General features: G+C 41.1%; 1 long non-coding RNA gene across 2 annotated transcripts; it reads right to left on the reverse strand.

The window, feature by feature from the left end:
- Positions 1 to 377: 377 nt before the first annotated feature.
- On the reverse strand, positions 378 to 15,661 carry LOC111090341. Of its 2 annotated transcripts, none has more exons than XR_005371634.1 (4): positions 15,524 to 15,661; positions 15,197 to 15,404; positions 2,649 to 2,735; positions 378 to 2,021 (listed from the first exon to the last, which is right to left on the reverse strand). It is a non-coding gene; the product is annotated as an uncharacterized LOC111090341 (long non-coding RNA). The 2 variants fall into 2 exon arrangements; XR_005371635.1 differs by having other exon boundaries at positions 2,649 to 2,762.
- Between the last annotated feature and the right edge of the window lie 2,054 nt (positions 15,662 to 17,715).

Consider the following 17,715-nt stretch of genomic DNA (forward strand, 5'->3'; position numbering starts at 1 on the left):
CATTTTGAGAATGCTATCAAAATTGAATCATTAAGTATGTGACCCTCTGAGATTAATTGTTTTCACTTAGCATAATGCCCTTGAGAAGTTCCGTGTGCAGAAATTACGGAGACCATTACCTGCTGTTTTAAGTGATGGATACCCGCTGTCGTCAACTAGTTCCTATGCTGGATTTTAAAAAGTTGATCTAGTCCCCATTAATTACCTTAAATAAAAAAAGTCAGTTTTCTTCTCACTTCCCTGCAGAATGTATATTCCAGAAGCACAATGTGAACACAGCTGTGTTCCTTGCATTTCAAGAGCACTGAGAATACTCATTGTTTTAAGGAATTCCCAGAGGAATCCATTTATTTAAAAAAAGAAAGAAATGACAGGATTTAGTGGAAAGACCACTGGAATGGGAATTTGGAAGTCTTATTCTGGAAACAGCTCTAGCTCGTACTAACCGTGTGACCTTAAGCAAGCCTCTGGAACCTCATTCTCCATCTTTTCCTCTGCAAAAGGGGGGTTTGAACTTACTTGAGCCACATTTCCTGGCATGGATTCTGCAGAACACTACCTGTACCGGAGTAATACACATTGAAGAAGAGAAGCGTTCTTTGTTATAATTAACTTGGGAAATGTTGAGTTGAACAAAGCTCAAGAGGTTTCTCAGAAGGAGGACTTGCCCAAACCTTGAATTTGCTAACATATGTTTTTAATCCTCATGAACGGGCTATCATATGTAGTGTTTTCCAGATTCATTTGACCACGGAAATCTGTTTCTTTGAATAATACCTGGAATAGATGCAAATATATGTCCCCCTTTATTTTCCCTTAGAACTCACTTTGGGAAGTGCTGAACTGAAGCATTTTTAATGTCGCTTCCAAATCTAACTTTTTAATATTTTCCAGTCTTTTTGGTAAAACAAAACAAAACAAAAAAACCCAACAGACCTCAAACGCTCCCTAGCGACCTTGTTTGGAAAGTCTGCAGTGCACATGTCAGGCTTTGCGTAAAGTGTCTCCACAGTACTGTAAAGTGACATGATTGTAGCCAAAATAACAGCAGGCTTGTTCTTGTGTGTCTGAGGTCAGGCTGGTTCAAACCCGCATAGAGATCAACTAGGTGTCAGGAACTTGGCAGGGCAGGCGTTGCTGTGATAGATGGAGGCACAGGTGAGGAGCCAGCCTGGAGAAGGGCCCAGAAGCCGGCAGTATGAGTTTCCGGAGTGGGCCAGAGACATACAGCAAATCAGAGGGGTCAGCAGGTCAAAGGTGCTATCTGTTGGGCCATCAGGACTCTAGAAAACACATGGCCAGGTAAATGAAAGGTCATCGTCACATGTCAGACAAGGAATAAGGAACTAAAAACTTTGTAGAAACCCAAAGACATGAGATATCACCGAAGAATTCTTTCCACTGAGGTCATTTTTTCACCCAGCTATGAAGCCCACCTCCCTCTGGGACAGTAGAACAGGCTCCCATCTCTGCGGGTCAGGGTGTTGGGTGTGAGGTGCTGTGTGGGCTGAGGCCAGGCTCGGGGATGGTGGCTCTGCAAGACAAGCTGTTGATTGTCCACCCTGGTCAGGAAGAAATCCATCTTGCCTCTTTCCTGGCCCTTCCCATTTTGGAGCACCACTTGGACACTTCGCTCCCTCTTACAGTTTTGGGGTACCCTGTGAGCCAGAAGAGTTTAGAATGAAGAGATGAACTGAGTATCAATGAAAAGCTGGAGACAGTCTAATGCAGTGGAAAGAGTATAGATGAAGAGTCAAGAGGCCAAGTTGAGGCCTTTGACCTGAACCGTGGGCTTTGGTCTCCTCATTCTGTGAAAGTCGGAGGTCTCTTCTAGCTCAAAGGTACCAAGATTCTAGTCCCTTCTCCTGCGTGTGGGAGGGGCATAACCACATTCCTTTCAAGATGGGCAGATGAGAGGGGACCTCCTCTCCTCTCTAATCCAAGGTGGTTGTGGCCTTCTCTCAACTTTGTCCATGTCAAGGAATGGCAGGCACATTGCTGGCTTGTTCTGGAGGCTTGTTCTGAAAGAGACGGACAGCGTTATGTGGGAGAAACCTCGGGATGGAGCCAGACCCAGGAGGGCAGTCTGACCTCATCAGAAGCCAGGCAGCTACACGTCCTATGGGTCAGCCCAGGACACGGGAAACCGGGGAGCTGTCAGGAAGCACCAGACACAAACGGAAAGTCCTGCGTGGTGGGAGAAGCCGAGGCCACATGCGCTCACCCTCAGCTCACTCTCAGGGGACAGAGGAACTCTATAGTAATTGGAAGGAAGGGAGTGTTTTGAAATTCAAATGGACATAGTAGGTACAAATCACATTGATTAGAGGAATGGACAGTCCTCACAGTTTGGCTCAGAAGAAGGTAGCGCTTTTGGTAATGAGGTGAGTTCCAGAGGATGCCAGCTGCTTGCTTGCTGGTTGTTGGTTTGGAAATGAGCACTCCACAGGCTCCACCCTCTTCCTTCTCCTCTCCCAGAACGTGACTGGTTTCCCTGCCCGCTCACAGCCAGCAGAAGCCAGACCAACAGGTGGCCGCAGCCCCACACTGTAGAATTTACCAGATCCCATAGGCACAGGAGACTGGGATTCCCATGGGAAGGAAGGAAGGGGCTGGATATTGCTATTGTTTTTAATGGCAGTACTTACCAGGACACGATTCATCTTCTCCCATAGGAAAGGGGCTGCTGCATTCTTCCAGAGAAGGTTCTGGCACCTGGCCTGGATGAGATGTCCCTGTGGGGACACAGGAGCAGGGTCCTGCTGCAGGTAGAGGTACTTTCAGGAGAGACCAGAGTTCCTGAAAACATATTCCTATTGAGCACTACTATGGTGGTCTCCTCTGGGGGGGAGGGGGTAGTGACCTTCCCAGGAGGAGGGAGGCTTCCCCACAGAGGGCACAGGCTATGTCATCAGTCCTGCCTGTGGCATAGAAGGTGATGGGTTACATTCAAGTAGTCATGACCCTAGTTTTCCTGTCCAAATTCAATGTAACTTTATACATGAGTATTTTTCCTGAGGTCAAGGTAACTGGCATTTCAACACCTTCTTTAAAAATAGAGTATCTGTGTGTCCCTGAGAACATTCCTTTGTGGTGTCTTCTACTTCCTCCCTGGAAGGGCTCGGTGGCCTACTCTGTAAAGGTTATTAACTCCATTACTTAACACATGTTAAATCCAAGCTTTCAAAAGTTAATTTTGCTGTGTATCAGTCAATAGATTATTGTGAATTCTTACTATCTCACAGAGGAGACTTGAAAGGGGGTTAGATCAGAGCCTCCATGATTATTCTCTTCTTGACTTTCAGATAATACATCAAAGAAAGGTCATCCGTTGAGTTGTTTCCCCTACTCCTCTCCTTTCATCCAAGCTAAGGAAAAGAGACATCCACCTAGCAAAGGTGCCTCTGAAATGTTCTGCTGAAACTTCTCTTGTTCTCAACATTCCTGTTAGCAGATGCACAGCCTCCTGGTAAGTACTGCTATTAATAATAATAGTAACATCCACCTCGAGAAGCCCCATCTTGATTTGTACCCTGGCAAGGGGTAAACTCCAGGGCAACACATGGGGTACCTGGGACTAGAGATCTACCCTAGCCCTCTGCTTCTTTTTCCTCCTTGATTTTCCTTTTCCTTTAGTCATTCCTGGAAACATGGAGTCAGAAGGAAGTTCAGAGATTTCTACAACCCAGCTGTCTGGACTGGGGTAAGATTATAAACCAAAGTTCTAGCAGAACCCTCCTGGGCTTAACATTCTCCAAAAAATTAAGGATTCCATAGCCAACCAGAGAGACCTGAACTGAGAAATAAGTTGCTGTGGTTGTGATTCAAGGTTTGTCTTTCTTCTCTGGTATGCAGACACTTTTGAATGTTCCTCAAATCAGTTTCTATTCTGGCTTCTTCAGTGGCTGCCAGGTGGAATTTATCCCTAAATTAAGGTCCTTGCCTTGCACTGAAGTCTATATGGGCTTGTTTTCTTTTACAAAGTGATGGTTGGGTACCATCTGTTGGGGACCATTTGACTGGTGAATGCTTTGTAGCCTTCTCTTCATCACATTAGAGAATTTTATTTCCTTCTCCTTGAGGGAGGAGCCCATGGGGGATGTAACCAGAGGGAGAGTTTGGCCTGAGAACTGGAGAAGTGGAAATATTTTCCCCCCAGTAACTAGAGCAAAGATGGCAGAGTTCCACATTTCATGGGTTCAGGGTCACCAGGTACTCAAGAGGTTGATCTTATTCCAGCCAGTACCAGAGGCATAAATCTAGACTGCATGGCTCTCAGTTGGCTCCATTATACAGAGTCCTTCCAATTCCAAGAAATCCCTAGGGAGGCTGGGATTTGAGACAGGTCCAAGGCAAGTCCCAGCCCTAAGTCATCCTGTGTGCCATGACAACATTCTCAGGAAGCCCTCCAGCCAGGGCCTGCTTGCCCACTATAGACAAGGAAGCGGTCTCACAGTCCATCCCTCACTTCTTTCAAGCTTGGGTTTTTAGCATCCTGCAGAAGACCTGCTGAACATCCTCCCTCCCCCTGAGCTCACCCATGGTGCCAGTCAGTGTTCTGAGAAGCCCTGTCTACAAGATAGATGACAGCTGATTCTATTTTAAGGAACTGGAATGAGTCATTTGGTCACAGAATATTATATAAATGACCCTTCTGTGGTAACATGATAAAGAATAGGCAGTTAGGGGAAATTTTTCAACTCTTGAGAGATTAATTGATGTAGATGTAAAAAATAGAGCTAACTTCCTTCATCTTCTCAATGGTGATGTGTATGAGCAGACATGGCAATTTTTTGCTGCCTCCATGGACAGAATCCTGTGCGTGGGATAGAGTATCTCTAGACTAACTCTTCCTCCAGAGTAGGTTGTCGCATCTTTGCATGGTACCAAGGGACTGGCTCATCTGCCCAGATCTGAGTGTGTTTCATCCTTTGGGTTCAGTGGCTGGAGTTTTGCAGAGCAACAGGGACTAGCTGAGTTCTTTCTTTCTGAATTCTAGATCAAGGATCAACAAAATTTCCCCACAAAGAACAAGATAGTAACTATTTTAGGATTCGTGCACCAAACATTTTCTAAAGCAACTACTCAACTCCTCTGGTATCACATGTATGGGAAAGCAGCCACAGACTGCATGCAAAAAATGTCTTTGGCCACGGTTAAAATGAAACTTTATTTGCAAAAACAAGTAGTGGGTTTGATCTGGGTCAACAGGGCATAGTTTACCCACCCCTATTCTGGAGTCAAAGAGATGAAATAGTTCACCTTCCTTCACTCTTTTCAGGGGATGCCTGGTAATTCTGTGGTCATTCATTCAACAGTTATTTATCACAGAATCTACTATTGTGCCAGGCTTTGTTATGTATTTGGGATACAACAGAGAACAAAGCATGCAGAGATCTTTAGAACTTACATTGTAGTAAGGAGGGGCATGTTCTAGGGACAGTAAGACCAGTGTGACTGGACAGAAGGGTGTGAAGAGCATATTGATGGGAGGGGACAAAGTCAGGGAGTTAATGGAAACTGAACACATAGGGTGATCAGGCTATCATTTAAGGACTTATAGGCTATCATTTAAGGACTTTAGCTTCTTCTTTGCATGAGATGGGGAGTCACTGGAGAATTGTGAACAAAGAAGTGACATGATCTACCCCAGGTTGAAAATAAATATAAATTGGATTTGAGTGGATTAAAGGGTAGATGCAGAGACCGTGTTAGGAGGATATAGCAGTAATCCAGGAGACAGATGGTGGTGGCATGAACTAGAGTAGCAACAAGAAAGATAGTGAGAAGTGTTTAGATTCTGGGTATATATTGAGGGTAGAATCGATATGAATTCCTAATAGGTGTGTAATGTGTGTGAGATAAAGAAATCAGGAATGTTTTGGGCCTAGCTGTTGGCATATGGAATTGCCACCAACTGAGACGAGGAATACTAAAGGTAGAAGCAGTGTTAAATATGTTAACTTTGGACATTTCTCTTAGATATCTGAGTGGATATATTCATACTTGGCATTTAGGAGAGAGGTCTGAACTTGAGATATAAATGTGTTTGTTGTCAGCATGGGATAAATACATGATATTTAAGACCACGGGATTATATGAGATCACCAAGGAAATTAGAGTATATAGAGGAAAAAGGAGAGCCAAGATTCTTGGATACTCTAGTATTAAGAAAATTGGAGAGAGAAGGAGGATCCTGCAAAGATATTAAAAAGGAGTGATGAGTGAGGTGGGGAAAAACAAAAAACAAAAAACAAAAAAACAAACAAAAAAAACCCCAAGAGAGTGCAGGTCCAGGGAGTTTTTCTACAAAGAGAAGCAGCTTAATGACTGATAGCTGTCGGGGGAAGTTGGGGTAAAAGAAGGCTTTTGTTCGTTTTTGTTATTGCTTATATGCAGAAAGTTACTGCATAAACATTTATATGTGGGAATGATCCAGGAGAACAAAAATTTGATAACTTGGCAGATACAGGGAAGAACTGCCAAAAAGACATCTTCCAATAGGTGAAAAATATGGGATCTGATACACAAAAGGAGGTTTTAGCTTTAGATAGTTACATAGAAGGCTTCAATTTCTGGTCATGAAGGAGGAATTGGTACTGGAATTTCCATAAAGAACTAGAACACTAGGAAGGAATATAATGTTTGAGAGAAGGGAAGTAAATGAGTGAACCCTGTAATTACCTAGACTGCCTGCTGGCACTTTCTGGTATGCAGGACAAAGGGAAGAACTCAGGCAGGGTAAGATAGTCATGCTCAGTTGAGGAGATAGAGTTCAGAGTTGGAAGAATTCAAGACATCTAGAGCAATTTGCAGGATGGAGTACCAGAGAGGAGGACACCATGAAGGTAAAGGGCTTTATAAATCTGCATAGGGATTATGGTGAATCTTTGGCTGAATACTGGACTGTGGATGCCCAGTGTGAACCTCTAATATATTGGACAAAGAATAACTATGAGGGAACAATGAATAGGAGAATTCTCAGAGTTCATACAGGGCTGGGAGATGTTTGAATCCTGACCAGTTAGAGTGGAAAGCCCTGGCTGAACACTCGGAGCATTCAACAGAGGCCTCAGAAGAGTCATACCTTAATAGTTAGGGTCAACTATCAAGCCTCAGTCACTAACTGGCCTAGATGAAAGTAACTCTAGCCTTATTCTAGCATTTCTTAAATGCGTGACATAAAAGAATTAAACAAGTAACTTAACTGTCAAAATAAACTCTAATACTATTTTTTAAAAGATGACAAAATCTATACATACACTCAACACAAACAAAATCCAATAAAAAATTACTAGGCATGTGAAGAAGTGGAATATTGTGTCCCATAACTATGAGAAAAATAAATTGATATAACCAGGAGTGAGAAATGACAGAAATGATGGAATTAGCAGACAAGAATATTAAATAGCTACTATAACAGACCAAGAATTAAAGAAAAATATGAAGATGGGGAGAGAAATAGAAGATATATTTTTAAAAAGAAATAACTATAGCTTCTAGAGGTAAAAAAAATACAATATTTTGAATGAAAAATTCACTGGATGGGCTTCATAGCAAATTAGGCTATGAAAAAGGAAAGATTAATGAACTGGAAGATATAGCAATAGAAACTATCCAAACAGGAGCAGAGATGATAGATAGATAGATAGATAGATAGATAGATACCAGAAAAAAAAGAAATGAACAGAGCCTCGATGACTGTGTGACAATATCAAGCAGTCTAACATATTTGTAACAGGAGTCCCAGAAAAAAGAGGTGTGCAAAAATATTTGAAGGAATAGTGACTCAAATATTTCTGAATTTAATAAAAACTATAAGCCCACAGACTTAAAGAGCTCTTTTAACCCCAAGAAGGATAAATAAAAAAGAAAATCAGGCCAAATCACATCATAATTAAATATTGAAAATATCTGATGAAGAGAAAAGTATAAAAATAGAGAAAAAGACATGTTGCACACAGAAGAACAGACATAAGAACTCAACAGATTTCTTATCAGGAACAACTTAAGTCAGACAGAGATCAGAGTTTGAAGAGGCCAAGGCATTTAGAACAATTTGCAAGATGGAGAACCAGAGAGGAGGACACTATGAAGGTAAAGGGCTTTATAAATCTGCATAGGGATTCTGGTGAATCTTTGTCAGAGGACAATGGAATGACATCTTTAAGATGCTGAAAGAAAAAAAAAAAAAAAAAACTTGTTGATCTTGAATTCTATATCCAGAGAAAATATCATTCAAAGACAAGGCAAAAATAAAACACATACAGACAAGGAAACGCTAAGAGGATTTGTTAACAGAATGCTTATACTGCAATCAATATTAAAAGATGTCCTTTGGGACAGCCAGGTGGCTCAGCAGTTTACGCCTGCCTTCGGCCCAGGGACTGATCCTGGGGACCCGGGATGGAGTCCCACATCCGGCTCCCTTCATGGAGCCTGCTTCTCCCTCTGCCTGTGTCTCTGCCTCTTTCTTTCTTTCTTTCTTTCTTTCTTTCTTTCTTTCTTTCTTTCTTTCTTTCTTTCTTTCTTCTTTCTCTGTGTCTCTCATGAATAAATTTTTTAAAATCTTTAAAAAAAAAAGATGTCTTTTGGGCTAAAGGGAAGGAGTAACAGGTGGAAATTTGGTGCTATAGAAAGGAAAAGGGTAAAAAAAAAAGAAAAAGAAAAAGAAAAAGAAAAAGAAAGAAAGGAGAAGAGTGCCAGAAATGATAAACATGTAAGAAGTTATTTGAAGACTTTCTTCTAGTTTTAAAATTTTTATTAAAAGACAATTGTTTATTTTTTTTAAATAAATTTTAAAACCCAGGTGCCCCTATATATTTTTTCATTACATATGCAATGGTATAATACTATTGTAAACTAGAACAAACACTAAAAGAACCCAAGTAAGTATAAGTAATTGCCAATAAAGAAGATAAAGTACTAAAAAATACACTAATCTGGAAGAAGGAAAACAAAGATCAGATAGAACAAATAGAAAACAAATATCAAGATTATAGATCCAAACTCAATCATACGGCTAATTACATTAAATGTAAATGGCCTGAGCACTCCAATAAAAAGACAGAGCTAAGAGCAAGGTCCAGCTATCTGCTATCTATAAGAAATGCATTTTATTTTTAAAAAAATTTTTAAGAAATGCATTTTAAATATACAGATACAAACAGGTTAAAAGTAAAAGGGTACAAAAGGATATAGTAAGAAAGTACTAATTAGAGAAGAGCTCAAGTGGCTATATAAATATCCTATAAAGTAATCTTCAGGAAAAGGAATATTGCCAAAGATAAGAGAAATATCTCTTAATGATAAGTAAAGCCAGTATATCAGGAAAACAATACTTAATCCTAAATGCGAAGTCATCTAATAACAGAGTTTCAAAATACATGTAACAAACCCTGATGGAACTGAAAAGATAAAGAAACAAATCCTCACTGATGGCCAGAAACTTCAACACTCCTCTCTTGATGACCTTAGGACCGATATCTCTGGGACAAAGAATATTGCCAAAAACAAGAGAAATATCTCCTAATGATAGATAAGCCATTTATCAAGAACACAATGCATAATCCTAAATGCCTAGACATCTAATAACAGAGTTTCAAAACACATGACCAAACACGATGTAACTGAAAAGATAAATAAACAAATCCTCGGTTACAGTCAGAGACTTCAAAACATCTTTCTTGATAACCTTATTACAATTAGACATAAAACCAGTGAGGACATAGATTTGAAAAATGCTATCAACAAATTTATCTTAGTTGACATTTGTAGACTAATATTCCCAGTAACAGCAGAAAATATATTACCTTCAAGTGTATATGGAATATTTGGAATATTTGCTAGGTAGACCATATTCTGGGCCATAAAACAAGTCTCAAAAAATTTAAAAGGATTGAAATTGTACAGAATGTATTCTCTGACCAAATCTCTGGATTTAAATTAGAAATTTGCAATGAAAAGATATATGGGGCATCCCTAAATATTTGGAAATCTAACAACTCCTTCCTAAATAACCTAAGGACCAAAAAAAAAAAAAAAAAAAAAAAGATTCACAAGGAAAATTTTTTTTAATATTTTGAGCTGAGTGATAATAAAAGCATTAGGTATTTAAATTTGCAAGATGTAGATAAAGTAGCATTTAGAAGGAAATGTATAGTTTCGTGCTTATATTAGAAAAGAAGAAAGGTCTAAAAGCGATGTAAGCTTTTACCTTATGAAGCCAGATAAACCCACACTAAGTAGAAAGAAGCAATATTTCAAATTAGAGCAGAAATTAAAATAGAAAATGGACGAAGAGTTTGGGCGGAGGGGAGTCAATGAAGCCAGAACAGGGCACGTGGGTGCAGATGCTACAGGGGCAGCTCTGGGGCAGAAGTTACTTTCTGACCACCTCAATATTCTCAGTGAACTAGGAGGCAAGGCGGGGCAGCTGGGAGTGAGGATGGGATAGAGGTGCTGAGGAAGAGGAGGAGGGCAGGTGTGGCCTGAGCCTCTGAGACTGTGGGAGAGCAAGGGGTCCCCGGTTGTACACTAGCCTGGCAGTGTTAGGGCTCCTGGGAGCATCAGAACACGTCTACTACTTGGTCTCCTATTTAATTGTATTAACTGACATCCTTGTACAATATGGATAGTATAGGTGCTATTATCCCATTTTACAGATTGAGAAACTAAAATATCAAAAGGTTAAGCTGCTGACCTAAAGGTCCTGAAAGGTGTTATAGCGGTAAAGTGATGTCTAGAGTCCTTAAAATTACAGCCTCAGGTAACCACAATTAAAGTTATTTTATAGGAATAAGAAGATCAAAGCTCTGAAGAGTTAAGTAATTTGCCTAAGTACACATAACTGATTCTTCTGGGAGCCAACACTTGAACTCAGGTTAAATGACCGATTTGCCTCACCTTACCTCCCCTGTCAGGAAAAATGTACATGAGAACCTTGTATAATAAGTAAACTTAATTAAACAAAAAAATTTTTTTGAAGTAGGCTCCATCCCCAGCATGGAGCTCAATGTGGACCTTGAACTCACAACCCTGAGCTCGAGACCTGAGCTGAAATCAAGAGTAGGACACAACTAGGGCAGCCTGAGTGGCTCAGTGGTTTAGCGCCGCCTTCAGCCCAGGGTGTGATCCTGGAGACCCTGGATTGAGTCCCACGTCGGGCTCCCTGCATGGAGCCTGCTTCTCCCTCTGCCTGTGTCTCTGCCTCTCTCTCTCTCTCTCTCTCTCTCATGAATAAATAAAATCTTTAAAAAAAAAAAAAAGAGTAAGACACAACTGACTGAGCCACCTAGGCACCCCAATTAAAGTTTTATTTATTTATTTTAAAGATTTTATTTATTTGAGAGAGAGAGAGAGCGCGCACAAGTTGGGGGAGGGAACAGGACAAGAAAGATTCCCCGCTGAGCAGGGAACCCAACTCGGGGGCTCAATCCTGGGACCCTGGGATCATGACCCAAGCCGAAGGCAAATTCTTACCCAACTGAGCCACCCAGGTGCCCCATAAAATGTTTTTGATTTAATTTTTTATTCTCTAGTCATGGAACAGATACGATTCTTTTGACTTAAGGAAGTATTTGTAATTTTCAGGTGGATTTAAGTAGGCTAGATTTGTCTTGTTACATAGGGCTTTTTTTTTTTTTAAATAAAGAAACTAATTTGCTTGAGATCTTTTAGACTAAGTTATAGATTCAACTGACTCAAACAGACTAACCAGTCTGCTTTGCACAAATGCCTTGCCTCTGTTTGTGCCCTGTGTCCAATATCTAAAGTTATATGTAACCGGGTTTACTTATTCCAGGATAATTCTAAGCTAATTCATGGGTTGCTCATATAATAAATAAACCTCAGATACCATTCATTCATATGAATCAGTCTGTGTATTTAATTTTCTGATTCTCATATTTAGAGGACAGTAGGTTGTTCAAGATCTACAACAGTCAAAACTATTTATATTTATTTTTTCATTTATAGTTATTTTATAGGCTTATATGGTAAATATAATTTTTGTTTTTTACTTGAAACATTTGGTTAATACTGTCCTTAAAATGAATCATCTTAAAAGATTTTATTTTATTTTAAGTCCAGTATGGTTAACATAAGTATAAGGTATAACATAACATAAGTTAACATAAGTTATAGGTATAAAATATAGTGATTCAACACTTCCATACAACACCAGGTGCTCATCATAGCAGGTACATTGCTTAATTCCCATCCTGTATTTCACCCATCCCTTACCCTTAAAAGTTTTTAAAAATACCTGTAGGATGCATCAAATATTATAATAGGCTTTTTTTTATTTATTTATTTGAGGTAGAGGGCACAAGAGCAGGAGAGGGGCAGAGAGAGAAGGAGAAGCATACTTCCTACTAAGTGAAGAGCCCCACTTGGGGCTCGATCCCAGGACCCTGGGATCATGACCTGAACAGAAGGCAGATGCTTAACCAACTGAGCACCCAGAACCCCTATAAAAGACTTTTAAAGCAATCTTGTGCAGTCGGTGTTATGACCCCCATCTTTGTTTTATGACCCCCATCTTATTGATGGTGTGCCTTAAGGTTCAGATGAGAATGCCATGCCGTAAGGGAAGGCCAGTACTCTAATTCTTAGCCCAGTGCTCTTATCACAGAGATATACCTTTTTCTAGAAGAATCATGACAGGTCAAAACCTCAGGCTAACATGCTGACCAGATCACTATCTTAGAAGAGCATGCATCTGACTCTTCCACCCATTTCCACTTATTTTGGTGACCCCTATTTTATTTAGGACTGATACCCAGAACACTAGAAGGGCCACTCTATAACCTTTAAGAGAGAGAAAGAGATAGGGGTCCTAGTGGGTGTAGTTGAAGAGACACCCAAATTAAAAAGTTCTTTCAGAGGTGGGTCTTTGGGCAAGTCAGATACAAAATATGAGAGAGTTTGGGCTCTTGGAAAATACACGAGTATTGCAATCACTGTTGTAGGGGGAGGTGTGGGATTTACCATCCCTCTGTGCTCAGCCTATTGAGCTGGCCTCTGAGCAATCACTTAGTTTGTGAGGCAGAAATCACCTTGTTCAACCTGAGCACCACTAAATTACTACTCGAGGCTTATGTGAAAAGTCAGATCAGAAGCTACAGACACAAATTGTCTATGTATTCACGGGAAAGGCTGGGAACATTTCACAGAGGACTGCTGGTTGCCTTGGCAACCCAACATCCCTGCAGGACAAGGCTCCAGACAGGAGGCAAGGCCAGCACAGCCAAGGTCTGTAGATATCCTGCTTTCTGTGCTTAAGCCTTCGCTGACAACATTCATATTTAAACATGAAAGCCCAGGGACACCTGAGTGGCTCAGTGGTTGAGCCTCTGCCTTTGGCTTGGGGTGTGATTCTGGTTCGGAGGATTGAGTTCCACCCCACACTGGGCTGCCTGCAGGGAGCCTGCTTCTCCCTCTGCCTGTGTCTCTGCCTCTCTGTGTCTCTCAAGAATAAATAAAATCTAAAAAAAAAAAAGAAAAAAAAGAAAAAAAAGAAAGAAAGAAAGAAAGAAGGAAGGAAGGAAGGAAGGAAGGAAGGAAGGAAGGAAGGAAGGAAGGAAGGAAGGAAGGAAGGAAGGAAGAAGAAAGAAAGAAAGAAAACCCAAGGCCATGTTCAGTAAGCCCATGTAACAGTCCACATAAGACTAAAACTGATCTGGCGCGATTTGCCTGAGTAGAGCATGTATTCCTTCTTTCCCTGACACAGCTCCACCACTTGGGTGGATTTAGAAGAAAACACACGGAGTCATGGTTCCTGTCCAACTAACTTGCTACCTCCTTGAAAAATGATTTTAAAAATCGTGGGAGATGATGGTATTTTTAACAAACATGCCGGAATTTACCTATCCATATAATGGCTTTCCTTTGAGGATGTAGGGAATGGGGGGAGCTGTTGCCCTAAATATAAATAGTGCCTAATATGTTCCTTTTGGACCTTCATAGGGAATAGCTAGACATAAAAGAGAGTCAATCTGATTAGGGCTTTTTAGTCACACTTCAAGTTTGCTTTTAACTAAAAATTAAACTCTATATTGATATGTCTCTCCCTAACGCCCAGTGCATCCTTACCAGTCCACTAAAATGTTTGATAAATGTTCGGTTATCCATCTACCTCTACCCCTGGATTTCTCCCAAACTGAATCTACCTTTAAAGATTCACTACCACCAGGAAGTCACAGGGATATTCAATAGAGTCTAGATGGCTTTCCAAAAAGGCATCCTAGAAAGCCATAAGCAGGGATGGCAGGATTCAGATAGGTACATGATATCCCAATGGGACCCACTTTGAAGAAGATAGCATTGAGTCAGTGTCCACTTTGAAGGGGGCAATATTCACTGGGTGCCGTGGCTTTAAATCACAGCCACACATTCCTTGACACTCTCCCCATGTAAGCTGGGATTTGTGCCTCTTCCTTGAAAGGGGGCAGGCTTTACTTCTTTGACCAACAAAATACAGTGAAAGTGATATGGGACTGCCAAGGCTGGCTCATAAGAAGTCATGCTGTTTCGGCCTTGTTGACTGGTTTACTCATTTGTAGAGCCTTGAACCACCATGTAAGAAGTACGATCGTCCTGGTTCCACCATGCGGAAACCGGGAACCATGCCCAGGTTCCTCCATGGCGCAATACCCATGGATAGGTCGGGTATAGATGCACTTAATCAATCGTCTAAACTGAGCCAGCCTTTGAGGCAATCCAGCCCAGGCATCAGGCATATGAGTAGACATCTCCGGATGATTCCAGCGGCCAGCTGTGCAAGCTGCTCCCAGCGAGCTGAATCTCTCCAGCTGAGGGGCAAGTCATCATGGAACAGAGACAGGCAATCCCCATTCCCAGAGAATTTGCGAGCCTAACAAAACAGTGTGCTGCTAAATTTAGGGTAGTTTCTTATGAAACAATAGATAACTGGACCACTTGGTTTAACAAGTACTGGATGTCTAGCAAAGTAAGTCATATTTTAAAATTGTACTCCCCTGGGACGCCTGGGTGGCTCAGCGGTTGAGCGTCTGCCTTTGGCTCAGGGCGTGATCTTGGGTTCCAGGATCGAGTCCCACATCAGGCTGACTCTATGGAGCCTGCTTCTCTCTCTGCCTATATCTCTGCCTCTCTTTGTGTGTCTATCATGAATAAATAAATAAAATATATTTTTAAAAAATTGTACTCCCCTTACCTGCCACAAATGAACAAAGACTGTAGGAAGTGGTGTACTCATTTTACCATGACTCTGCCAAGGAAGGAACTCAAGTTTTCGGTTTTGTGGTATTTGCACCTCCTTTGTTGAGGCTGCCATGAGTGAGGGTTGGTCTTTCTGGGCCGTTGTTTCTTCATCTCTACCATGATCTCCAATGATGTCGCGATTCTAAGGTTTTGGGCATGAACTGGGTACAAAAAGTATTATTCCCACAGCAGCAACATTTACACCAAACAAAATAAATAAAATATTGCTATAAACATACAATGGGATGGTATTCAGCTCCAAAAGGAAGGAACTACTTACACAGGCAGCAAATTGGGTGGACCTTGAAAACAGTATCCTAAATGAAATGAGCCAGGCACCAAAGTACAAATATTTCGATTCCACTTAGAGCAAGTCCCTAAATCAGGTAAATTTGTGGAGACAGGAAGTAGAACAGAGGTTAACCGAGGGCTGGGGCTAGGAGGGCAGGGGAGGTCAATGTTTAATGGGTGCAGAGTTCCACTACGGACTGATGAAACTGTTCTGGACATAGATCATAGTGAAGGTTGAGCAACACTGTGAGTGTGCTTCTTTCACTGGATGGCACACTTAAAAATGGTTAAAATGCTAACTTATATGCTAGGCATTTTGTACCATGATTAAAATATATATTAATATATTAATATATTATTATATATTAATATATATTTTTTAAGTTGAATTCCCAAAAAGCTTTGACTCTGGAGCCCTAGCCTCTTAATACTCTGAGGAATGAGGATGTATTTTCTAGCTCACCATCACGGGGTCACGGAAAGTGCCTTCAGCCTTCTCAGGGGTCCCAAGAGAAAGCAGTCATCTCATCAGCAGAGATATTTCTGGATGCCCTTGAGGGATATCTGAAAGGAGCTTTCAGGATTTTGTGGTCTAACACCCTCCCTTTGCAAATAAGGAAAGAGGAAAAACAACTCAAAGAAGTGTCTTCTGGGGAAATAAAGAAATCCAGCTAGATACCTTAAAGCTCTAAATAAACTGAGTGTGGCATTTTCTCTTCTAGGATAATAATCTACTCTTCTCTATAAATCTCATCTTTAATTTGCTTGTCATTTTTGAGTTTGCTTCTAGGTCAAAGACGCTATAGAACCCAGAATAGATCTCCAGGAAGATTATTTTACTGAGGCTCTAAAACTTCCTGCACAACATAATCATTTTGGCAGTTATGACCAGTTTGTTAGAGTTGGCGTGAAAGATGGAATCTATTTGCCATGGCTGTTACAATGCGCTTTATTGTGATACGGTGCCAGAGGCACTGGACCTGAAGTCCAGTGACCTGAATTTAGATCTAGGCTCATGCCATGACCTAGGGCGGTCATTAAACTTCTCTGTTCTTCAATTTGCTTCCTCTATAGATAGCGCGATTGGAGGAGATAAACCCTAAAATGCCTCCCAGTTTCTGTGATTCTGTATTCTCTGATTCTGTGTTTATTTTTGTCTGTGCTTTGGAAGTAAGGAAGTGACCCAAATACTTGAAATTATCACTCATTGATCACTTCTATTATGTTTTCCATGCTTATGTAAAATTAGCCTTGGTGGGTGGATCGTGGTAGATGCTCTGTGGTCCTGTCCAGTTCTCCATTCCAGAGTGAAGGACTTACTCCTCCCACTGCTGGGTGTTTGCCTGCAGACTGCTGCCGTTGTCAGCCCTCTCAGGGAGTTGCTGTTGGCCCAAGAAAGCCACTTTGCCTGAGGCATACCGCCTTCCCAGAGGCAGCCCATATCCAGCAATGACCCACCTCAGGGCATAAAGACCTGGGCCCTCTACCCCAAACTCTGGATGACTCTGAAAGGTTCTATCAGCTTCAGAGCTCCCCATGGGTTGGCTGAGACTTTTGATGAGACTCAATTATAATCCAATTTCTCCCTCCTTCTAAAACATACAAACATGCTACTTTGTCTTCTCTCACCAGAGCTGATTGTGAGAGCAACCCCAGTAGAAGTCCTGCATGCTGACCCCCCCTCCCCATCTCATTCAGAGTCCATGTCCCAGGTAACAGCTCATCATTCTTTGAGCTCTCCCACTGACATGATGAGGTAGATATAATTATTAAGAAGCTTCTGGAAGTAAGTTTCCATAAGCACCCTATTAGAAAATGATAGAGCCAGGGCTTAAACCCAGCACCCCAGCTCTGGCCTTCCTGTTCTAAGCTACTATATCCCTCCACCCCTTGATTTCTCATTCATTTTTCAGAGTTCATTCAAGTCTTATTCAAGTGTACATTTAAAAATCATTGCTTAAGTGCATGTGTGTTTTCCAAGTATCTTCTATGTTTTCATGTTAGTCTACAGAGATGAATGTGAACTTTGAAGTAGATCCAAATAAAATGACTTTCAAAATTTAGGAAACTAAGATATAATCTGGCAATCCTAAATCCAGCCCTTCCCAAATTCTTATGAAGGTAGCAATGAAGAAAAGGAATCCTGTTTGTCATTCTGCTGGTTAAGAGGACTGAGAAAAG

This window comes from Canis lupus, chromosome 16 (assembly GCF_011100685.1).
Source record: "Canis lupus familiaris isolate Mischka breed German Shepherd chromosome 16, alternate assembly UU_Cfam_GSD_1.0, whole genome shotgun sequence".
NCBI classification, from domain to species: Eukaryota; Metazoa; Chordata; class Mammalia; order Carnivora; family Canidae; genus Canis; species Canis lupus.